Source organism: Lethenteron reissneri, chromosome 6 (genome assembly GCF_015708825.2).
Source record: "Lethenteron reissneri isolate LAM-NWPU_2019-01 chromosome 6, ASM1570882v1, whole genome shotgun sequence".
Lineage (NCBI taxonomy): Eukaryota > Metazoa > Chordata > Hyperoartia > Petromyzontiformes > Petromyzontidae > Lethenteron > Lethenteron reissneri.
The window spans coordinates 9,161,372-9,171,096 of NC_083784.1; positions in this window are offsets into that span (position 1 = coordinate 9,161,372).

The following is a 9,725-nucleotide window of genomic DNA, read 5'->3' on the forward strand; positions in this document are numbered from 1 at the left end:
GTGAATAAATGCTACTTCAATTATTCACTCCCATAAGGCCGTGTGGCCGATGGGTTATGTAAAATATACTTTGCTCTATTTTTCCTGTCAAGACCTACATGAAGGAGGCATTGTTTGCTTATCTAGTTTCTCATTGGTAGTGGTGAAGGAGTAGTGGAAATTCCATGTTCTTACACCAGGGCCCAGTCTTTCATGTACATTAACCACTGTTCAAATCCTACAAGGTGGTACCTATTTTATCGACCCGATAAGAATGATGGGGCTGAGTCAACCCCGAACTAGGATTTTTACTTTGCGAGCGAATCGAGCACTTAAATCATGTAGCCACGTGATGGTGTTTGTGTTCGTCTAACACATATATCACAAAAACCAATTGTTTCATTTCAAAAGACTTGCTGTGATCCAAAGAGTCAGAAAATGTGTTTTAGTGTTTAATCTGCTTTCGGCCAATTAATGAGCGTGGGTACACGTGGAAGGAAACCGGAGTGAAATTTCGTCGCATTTCCGACCATCACACTACCTGACCAATTAACCGCCCGCGCCCAACACAGTGTTTTGTACGTGGTCTGTAACACAATGTCCTGCAGATGTTCACAACGCCGACCGTTTCACATATCCGCCCTTACCGCAGTGTCCCCCATGAGTCAGTTGGATACGAGATGTAGCACTTGGGAGTTGATGAACACGTGCCAAGAGTTTAAAAGTCTTCAGTCGTCTCCATCTCAAATGAGCACGGCATGGCCATGCACCCCGTTTCGGTCCCATTCGGGTATGTGTTCACTCTCCAACACACCGATGTGCTGAACTAATAACTAATTTACATGTTTTGTTTTTGTGACAAACCTTACTAATTGGCTGTGTCGGGTGGTGGCAGGTTAAATGACACATTTATATTTACGCGATCTAACCCCGCGTGCAAAATGTAAACACATATTGCAAATAAAAATGTTAACGTTAGTCCAAACCATGGGGTCCTATGAGAGGCAAAACGTTTACCGAAAAAACTTAACCGATATCACTGTTAACCGAGGGACTAGTGTAAAGTGTTTAAAATTACACTTATCCTGTGGCCTGAAATTAAAAATATAGCTATAAATGACGGACGTATGAACTTATTATGTATTTTGATTATAGTGCGCTGCTACAGCTATTGTTAATCCGGCTGTTATGGATTGACTTATGCAGCTAGCGAAGGATGCTAGGTTTAGTGATGTGTGTTGTGTGTCGCTAATGTAAACTTTTAATCACATCTGTTGGAAAAACTGTTACGTTGTTTACATAGCATTGTTTTAGTAAGTTTAAGAGGGGCTTGGTTTGGCCCGATTTTTTTATTTAGTATAGATTTATACTTAAAATTTGTATCTGTATTGTATTCTGATTGTTATTGGGATCAAACATCGAAATTTATTTGTTTGCCCTTTCTGTATGCAGCATGGACGGGTTGTGCTTTTTGTGTACGATTTTATTGTTTACGTATGTGATGTTCAGATTTGTGTACAATTAATTTTAGGTGTATCTTGTAATGTTATTGTTTGTTGTGGTTAAACCCAAATCAAGAGCCGAATGGCTCACAGGGTAAATCCTAATAAATTTAACTGAAACTGGTACACAGAACTGGAGGCTTTACCAGGGTAGAGAGATGACAGCCTTAGTCTGTGTCTACTTGAAAACCCTAATGTGACATTGTTGGGCTGTAGTGTTCGTCATAGGATGAATGTCCCGCAGGGCACGCTTTGGGATTTTGTATGCACACATTTGAAGTGTGTTGTACGTACGTATATTAAGCTTCTTTCGCACCGTGTATACGCCAACCGCGCTGATGGAAGTACCAAAGGACACCCGTTGTCTGGGAGGCCCGTTTCCTTAGGCTCTGGCTCCCATAACGTTGTTTTTAGGATATCGTCTTTGTCCTGTTAATGTATGCATCTGTTGCACACTCGAAATGAACTCGAAATGAAGGACGTGGGCAGGTGCTCCAAATCAAGGGCAAACACATGTATTGTAGTTAATCTGTAAAATGCAACAGCACGTGTGTCACACACAGCAATTCTTCAACCGAGTCGCCATTAACTATTTGACTGGTGTACAAGTGCCGTTAATCAATAACAGTTTTCTTAAACCCAAATCTACTACTAATAAACCATCTTTGTCTTTGACAATAACCTTTGAACTTCACTATTCACATATTACTTTAATCCTAAGCTGTATGTCTATCTATACCATCGACTTATATCGGTATCTTACACCCATTACCTGTACTGTATGTGTACAATATACGTACTGTACGTGTCGCCATTGTATCACGTACGACTATGCATGTGTTCTATTCTCAATAGCATTGCAAGTAGTCATACTCTGGGTGCATGGGCATGGTTATAGACTAAACAGTATTAGGGTTAGAGAATTACAATTACAGTATGTAATTACAGTGCGTCATCCTTTCCAATGCACAGTGATAAACCCCCTCCAATTGAATATATCACAAACTAACAATTCAAAGCCAAGGTTGAAGTCTAGAACAAGTCTAGAACAAGTCTAGAACAAGTCTAGAACATGTCTTTAACAATCAAAAACAACCTTTGGGTCCTTTACCTGTAAGATGCAACAGCACGTGTCACACAGAGCAATTATTCAACCGAGTCGCCATTAACCATGTGGCTGGTGTACAAGTGGTTATTCAATAACCCTGCCAGCCCCCTACAGGCCCAACTCCGTTATCACATGCTGGTGTACACACATGCATCGATGTACTACACAGCACATCAGGACTTTCATAAAATCACACTTTACTCCCTTGCTGCACAAATAAATAATTATAAGAGTGATCCATTCCTAATGTGCCACACATCTACATTTTAGACGGGAGAAATCAAAGCCATATCGGTACATCATCAGCACTTTCTTTTCATAGAGCCTCTAAATTCGCATGGCCTCTGAATGACAAGTGCAACATCATCCCAAAAGCAATGTTCTGTAGAATCGAAGGCAAGTAGAATGAGAAACGGAGAAAATAGAACGTGAACAACGTAGAGTGAGTGGTAAGAGGTAGATTCAGGAGTTTGAGGAAGTTAGAGGTTGGGCAGTGCCATCTTAGTAAAAAAAATCCTTGTCTGCACCTCAATTACACAAGGGCATGACCGGATTCTCAAATCTGAAATAAGCTGAGGCCATCATACGACAGCTACACCTGATAACACGATTTAACCGTGGGTGGCTCCTCCGATCGTAAGCCAAGAATCTCGGGCAGTGTCAGCTCAACATTATGTTATTTTGTTGAGATGTATATAGCGCCCTTACCAAGGCGCTTGACAGCAATTATATAATTTTAAATAGCATGATAATCATTTGACGTGAGGAATTGGGTTATTGTAAATGGTGGTGTAATTTTGATGTAGTGAAACAAGATGGATTGATAAAGAGGGGTTAGGGTAGGCCTGGTCGTAGCTGGGACGGCAACAGAAATCTGGGGGGCTAAGAAGTAATGATACATCGTTGTATTGGGAAGACAAAGGTGGGTGGCGATGGACTGGAGCCAGGAGGGAGAAGAAGGGGAGGTTACCGCGATCGAGTTCAGAGCACCTCCGACGTCCGCAATGTCCGCGTAGTGCAGCAGTGGAGTCCCGGTCAGACCGGTGACCCAGAAGGATGCGCAGCCTCGGCCCGGCACACTTGCCACGGACACAAAGTTTCCTTCCATGCCTGGCATGCTGACACTGTGAAGACTCCCCCGGGGGGCAGGAACTTGACCTCCCATCCAGGGGACCGCAAAAAGCCCCGATAATTTCCTGGGGCTGCCGATACCTCAGCGGCCACGTGGCCTGGAAAAGGAGCTGCCTGACGCGGGCGACGGAGTGGCCCACCAGTCACGCGGGACGGCGAGGGAGTCGCACGGCGCCGGCGACGGTGCGGCCCCGGCGACGGTGCGGCCCCAGCGACGGTGCGGCCCCGGCGACGGTGCGGCCCCGGTGGGCAATCGCCGGCAGCCGGGCCACCAACAAGATGCCCAGTGGGTACAGGGGCAAGCAGGAAACGTGGTCGGGGTGCGGCGCCTCCTAAAAAGCAAAGGCATCGCCAAAATAATAACTCAAACAAGTGACAGTGGTGGACGGGGAGAAGAAGGGGAAGAGAGAAGGAGAGTGAGGTAGGGGAGGTAAGGGATGGAAGAATGAAAGTAGGGATCGAGCAGATGGCTGCTGCTGCCAGCTTGTGCGGCACTGCTGTGTCAGAGCATCAGCTAGTGCTCTGACACAGCCATCATCAATTCTGAGAGACTCAGAGAGACACTAGACCCAAGCGGCGTTTACGACTGTTGAAAGGCTGACGTTGGATGAAGCCTGACATCGGAAATATAGTGGGCTTGCCAGAAAAGTGGGCTGGTGGTTCAGCATGATAATGAAAACCCCCAAACGCCATGCCCAACAATCCCAAACTAAGTAACTTTATTGAAGTCCATCTGTTTGGACCTCTGTTAAAAGCTACGTGAGGAAAGTCGTTCGATAGGGATGGGGCTGTGAAAGCAGTAAGTCTAGCCACAGTTATACAACCACAAGATTTCTATGCCACTGGCATGAGGACGCTTGTGGGCTGCTGGAATAAGTGTACATTAGTATCAGCTGACTGTGGAGACATTGTAGTATTAATGTGCAGGAACGTTGTCTGAAAACATGACTTGTCTCTTTCGTTCTTGAAGCACGCTCGCAATTCGTTTGTGTAATCGCTGCTGCCACTAAAATAAATACATGCACCACCTTGGAAATAAAAAGTTTCTGCAATTGTATCACGACCCTAATCGTGACACCATAAAATCTCATTGGAGGGGTAACATTAGCGTGCCTAATGTCTGTGTCTAACTATATCTTAGAACACGGCTCTTTCATAAGACAAACCTGTGACAGCTGCTACACAAGCAAACCTTGATGCTGCTGCCGATTCTGCCGATCATACACAAGATTCCGATTATTTATGATGGTTGTATTATTGACAGCAATGACGATAAGTGCACAGTAGCAGCAGGCTCCATGTCAACATGAGCACACCTCGATAAACGCCATTTGAATTGCTTCCAACCCACATGGCAATCCCACTTCATTTGCTCTTTTGATGATTATATTGCTGGCCGCGTTATTTTTTTTAACAATGTGACAAAAACAATTACGCTGTATTTATCCATTATTGTTTTGGGTTCGTCCACGTGGTAGTTTTATGCTAAACGTTCTTCTCGTTAACCCCTCCAACACCCGAAAAGATTGCCATGTTCACAAAAAGTCCCATTTACACGTGTAGTGTAATAGCGCCGGCTGGTGGACAGCAGCGGCAACTGTGATGGACAGACAGTACACACGCCGGTGGGTATGTTGGCAGAGAGGAGAAACTCGGGTAAGGGTCATGGAGGACCCCATCTGGAGGCCCCTGGAACCTGCTAGTGGGTTCGAGAAGGGAGGTGCGGTCAGGACAGAGCCAGGCCGCACTGGTAGGATAAAAGGAGCCGAGAGAGGGAGCTCGAGGCTGCCGGTTCTGAGAGTGGACTCGTCTCGTCGTTGCTGTCGTCTCGTCGCCGTCCTCGCCGTCGTCGCTGCCGTCGTCGCTGCCGTCTTCGCTAGATATTGTGCTGCAAGATAGTAGTTGGCTGTCTCAATTAGTGCCGTCAGCGTTAGACGGCTAGTGTTGTGTACAGGCTAGGCTAAGCGACTGTGGAGAGTGTGTGGACAAGACCGTGAACGTTGATAATAAAGAACGTGCCTCCTACAAACCTTGTCTCCGAATCACTGACACTACACACGTGCCAATCAATGTGTTAATAAATTATGACCAATAAACGCTGCTCATCTGTGGATTAAGACTTTTCACAAAAACCGAATTCAACGTCAACATACAGTGAAGGAAAAAAGTATTTGATCCCCTGCTGATTTTGTATGTTTGCCCACTGACAAAAAAATGATCAGTCTATACTTTTAATGTTAGGTTTATTTGAACAGTGAGAGACAGAATAACAAAAACTAAATCCAGAAAAACGCATGTCAAAAATGTTATAAATTGATTTGCATTTTAATGAGGGAAATAAGTATTTGACCCCCCTGCAAAACATGACTTAGTACTTGGTGGCAAAACCCTTGTTGGCAATCACAGAGGTCAGACGTTTCTTGTAGTTAGCCACCAGGTTTGCACACATCTCAGGAGCGATTTTGTCCCACTCCTCTTTGCAGATCTCTCCAAGTCATTAAGGTTTCGAGTCTGACGTTTGGCAACTCGAACCTTCAGCTCCCTCCGCAGATTTTCTATGGGATTAAGGTCTGGAGACTAGCTAGGCCACTCCAGGACCTTAATGTTCTTCTTCTGGAGCCACTCCTTTGTTGCCTTGGCCGTGTGTTTTTGGTCATTGTCAAGCTGGAATACCCGACCACGACCCATTTTCAATGCCCTGGCTGAGGGAAGGAGGTTCTCACCCAAGATTTGATGGTACATGGCCCCGTCAATCGTCCCTTTGATGCGGTGAAGTTGTCCTGTCCCCTTAGCAGAAAAACACCCCCAAAGCATAATGTTTCCACCTCCATGTTTGACGGTGGGGATGGTGTTCTTGGGGTCATAGGCAGCATTCCTCCTCCTCCAAACATGGCGAGTTGAGTTGATGCCAAAGAGCTCAATTTTGGTCTCATCTGACCACAACACATTCACCCAGTTGTCCTCTGAATCATTCAGATGTTCATTGGCAAACTTCAGACGGGCATGTATATGTGTTTTCTTGAGCAGGGGGACCTTGCGGGCGCTGCAGGATTTCAGTCCTTCACGGCGTAGTGTGTTACCAACTGTTTTCTTGGTGACTATGGTCCCAGCTGCCTTGAGATCATTGACAAGATCCTCCCGTGTAGTTCTGGCCTGATTCCTCACCGTTCTCATGATCATTGCAACTCTACGACGTGAGATCTTGCATGGAGCCCCAGGCCGAGGGAGATTGACAGTTCTTTTGTGTTTCTTCCATTTGCGAATAATCGCACCAACTGTTGTCACCTTATTGGAACCTCATTTGCCAGTAAAAAATATGATAATTGGTTTTTTACCCTTCTATCTGGCAACAAAACTGACACCTTTTTTACAAGGAGTCATGTTTACATAGACCACAATACCTGCAGTCATAATGCAAACAAAAAACATAACTCTGATAATGTGCACTGTCCTTGAAGTTGATTGGTCCACACCCGAGACAGCTTTCCTTAGAGCCTAGTCTCACATGGGTTGGACCAGATGACGCCAAAAGGCGCACAACTCAAAGACAATGCACCATCAGAGTATGGGAGCTCGGGGTAAGCATTTACACCATTGGAACCTCATTTGCCAGTAAAAAATATGATAATTGTTTTTTTACCCTTCTATCTGGCAACAAAACTGACACCTTTTTTACAAGGAGTCATGTTTACATAGACCACAATACCTGCAGTCATAATGCAAACAAAAAAACATAACTCTGATAATGTGCACGGTCCTTGAAGTTGATTGGTCCACACCAGGGAGAGCTTTCCTTAGAGCCTAGTCTCACATGGGTTGGACCAGATGACGCCAAAAGGCGCACAACTCAAAGACAATGCACCATCAGAGTATGAGAGCTCGGGGTAAGCATTTACACCATTGAAACCTCATTTGCCAGTAAAAAATATAATTGTTTTTTTACCCTTCTATCTGGCAACAAAACTGACACTTTTTTTACAAGAAGTCATGTTTACATATGTAATAAAAGGACTCGAACACTTCTTTCTGTCTTCGTGTCTTTATTCAGGTTCACGTCTTTACCCACACGGCACTCTGTTATAACTCCTGTATTTGTGTAATGCGGTTGTAAACGGCCCTTCTGAGGTGCCGTCAGGGGGGGAGGAGTTAGGTCACGTGGGGGGAGAGGGGTTGAGTATAGAAGGAGGGGAACCGGAAGAGCAGGGGGAGTGACTGGGAGCCAGGAACAGAGGAAGGCCACGTAGGGCGAAGCGGGGTGTGGCGAGATCGCCACGAACACGGGGGAAGCGAGGATCGGCACCGTTGGCCAGCGGTGACCGACCCGAAGCAGCAAGGAGGCTGCAGTCAGCAGCGGGGCTGCACAGAGAGAGTGGGCAGCGGGTCTGCATACAGTGACAGCCAGAGGGTCTGCACATAGGGGTAGCAGCGAGTCTGCAGGGAGGAGGTTACAGTAGATGAAGCAGAGAGTCAGAGGGGTGAGGAAGCTATAATAGCAGTGAATAGCCGGGGGCTACAAATACAGGAGTTATAACAGCGTGCCGTGTGGGTAAAGACGTGAACCTGAATAAAGACACGAAGACAGAAAGAAGTGTTCGAGTCCTTTTATTACACTGGAGTCAGAAGTGAAACGGCATGGCGAAACAACTGAGGAAGAAGAATATCCCATCTCCGGCGTCGGCTTCATCATCGGACGACGACGATCTTCCTCCTGAGGTCGGCTTCACTTCGGCGGAGGGAGAGATCCGTGAGGGCCCGGGTGTGGAGGAGGTTGCCGCTGCGTCCGACCCATCTGCGTTGAAGGACGAAGATTTAAGATGGACCCGGATGGCGGAGCAACTGGCGACCCTAAAAACCGTCATCACGGAGTTGTGTGACCTTGTCACGCCAAGGGCGGCGTTGGTAGGTGATGGTGGTGATCGGCAGGAGCCCGGGTCGTCTTCGATGGCGCCGCCATCGACCACGCGGCGTGAAGACGCCATCTTGGGCGTGGCGCACCACGGAAGGCGGGAAGCCGCCATTTTGGGGCCGCCACGAGGATCGTCCGCCATCTTGGAGACACCGCGTTGCGACGCCTTGCTGAACTTGCCGCCGGAAGAGTCGGTGACGGACGGAAGCAGGCCAAGGAGCCGCAGTCGTCACCTTACAACTGTTAAGGAGTTCTCCATCGGGGGCGATTGGAGTGCGTTCGCTTGTCGATTTTTGGCGGCGGTACGAACGGCAAGGTGGACGGACGCCGAGGCGCTGGAGGTGCTTCCGACTCTCCTTGACGATGAGTCTGTTCGTTTTTTTCGCTCTATAAAAGCTGCGAAGAAGAAAACATTGCGTGGAGTGTTCGACGAAATGGCGGACGCGTACGAGCCACCGGATGACGCCCATCGCCGCTTCGTGCAGCGGCAACGCGCACCGGAGGAGTCGCCTGTAGCGTACAGGGGCGCCGTGCTGGAACTCGCGATGGCCGCTTACCCGGAGACGGAGCCTGACCTGCTGGAACCTCTCATCTTGGGGAAGATGTTAGAGTTATCCCGGGATCTGGGCATTCCTATGCCGGCGTGCGGTCACGAGAAACTCACGTCCCGGACCGCGGCCAAGTGTTTGGACGCCCAGTTCAATCTCCGCCGCTGGAAACAAGTCACGGCGTGGACGGGCGGTCCTGTCGTCGATGGGGGGGCCGTAGGGTGGGACCCTACAAAGGCCGTGTACGTGCCGGATGCGACCGGCCCAAAGGAGCTGTCGGCCGCCTCCACTCCGTGGCCGGCTCGAAGCGAGCCGGGGCCGCGGGCTCCGCCGCCGGCGCGGCCACGTCGGGACGGGGTGCCTGCTGCGCGCCGACCCGACGTCGACTGTTTCCGCTGCGGCCGTCGGGGCCACTATGCCAGGGACTGCTGGGCCCGGGTTCCGGGGCCGCCCCAGCAGGGGGCCTCGATCGCGGACGTCCCAAAGAAAGACCCTCCGGCACAGGCAAGTCGGTGCGCACCAGACACCCGGCAAGGCCTGACACCTCACTC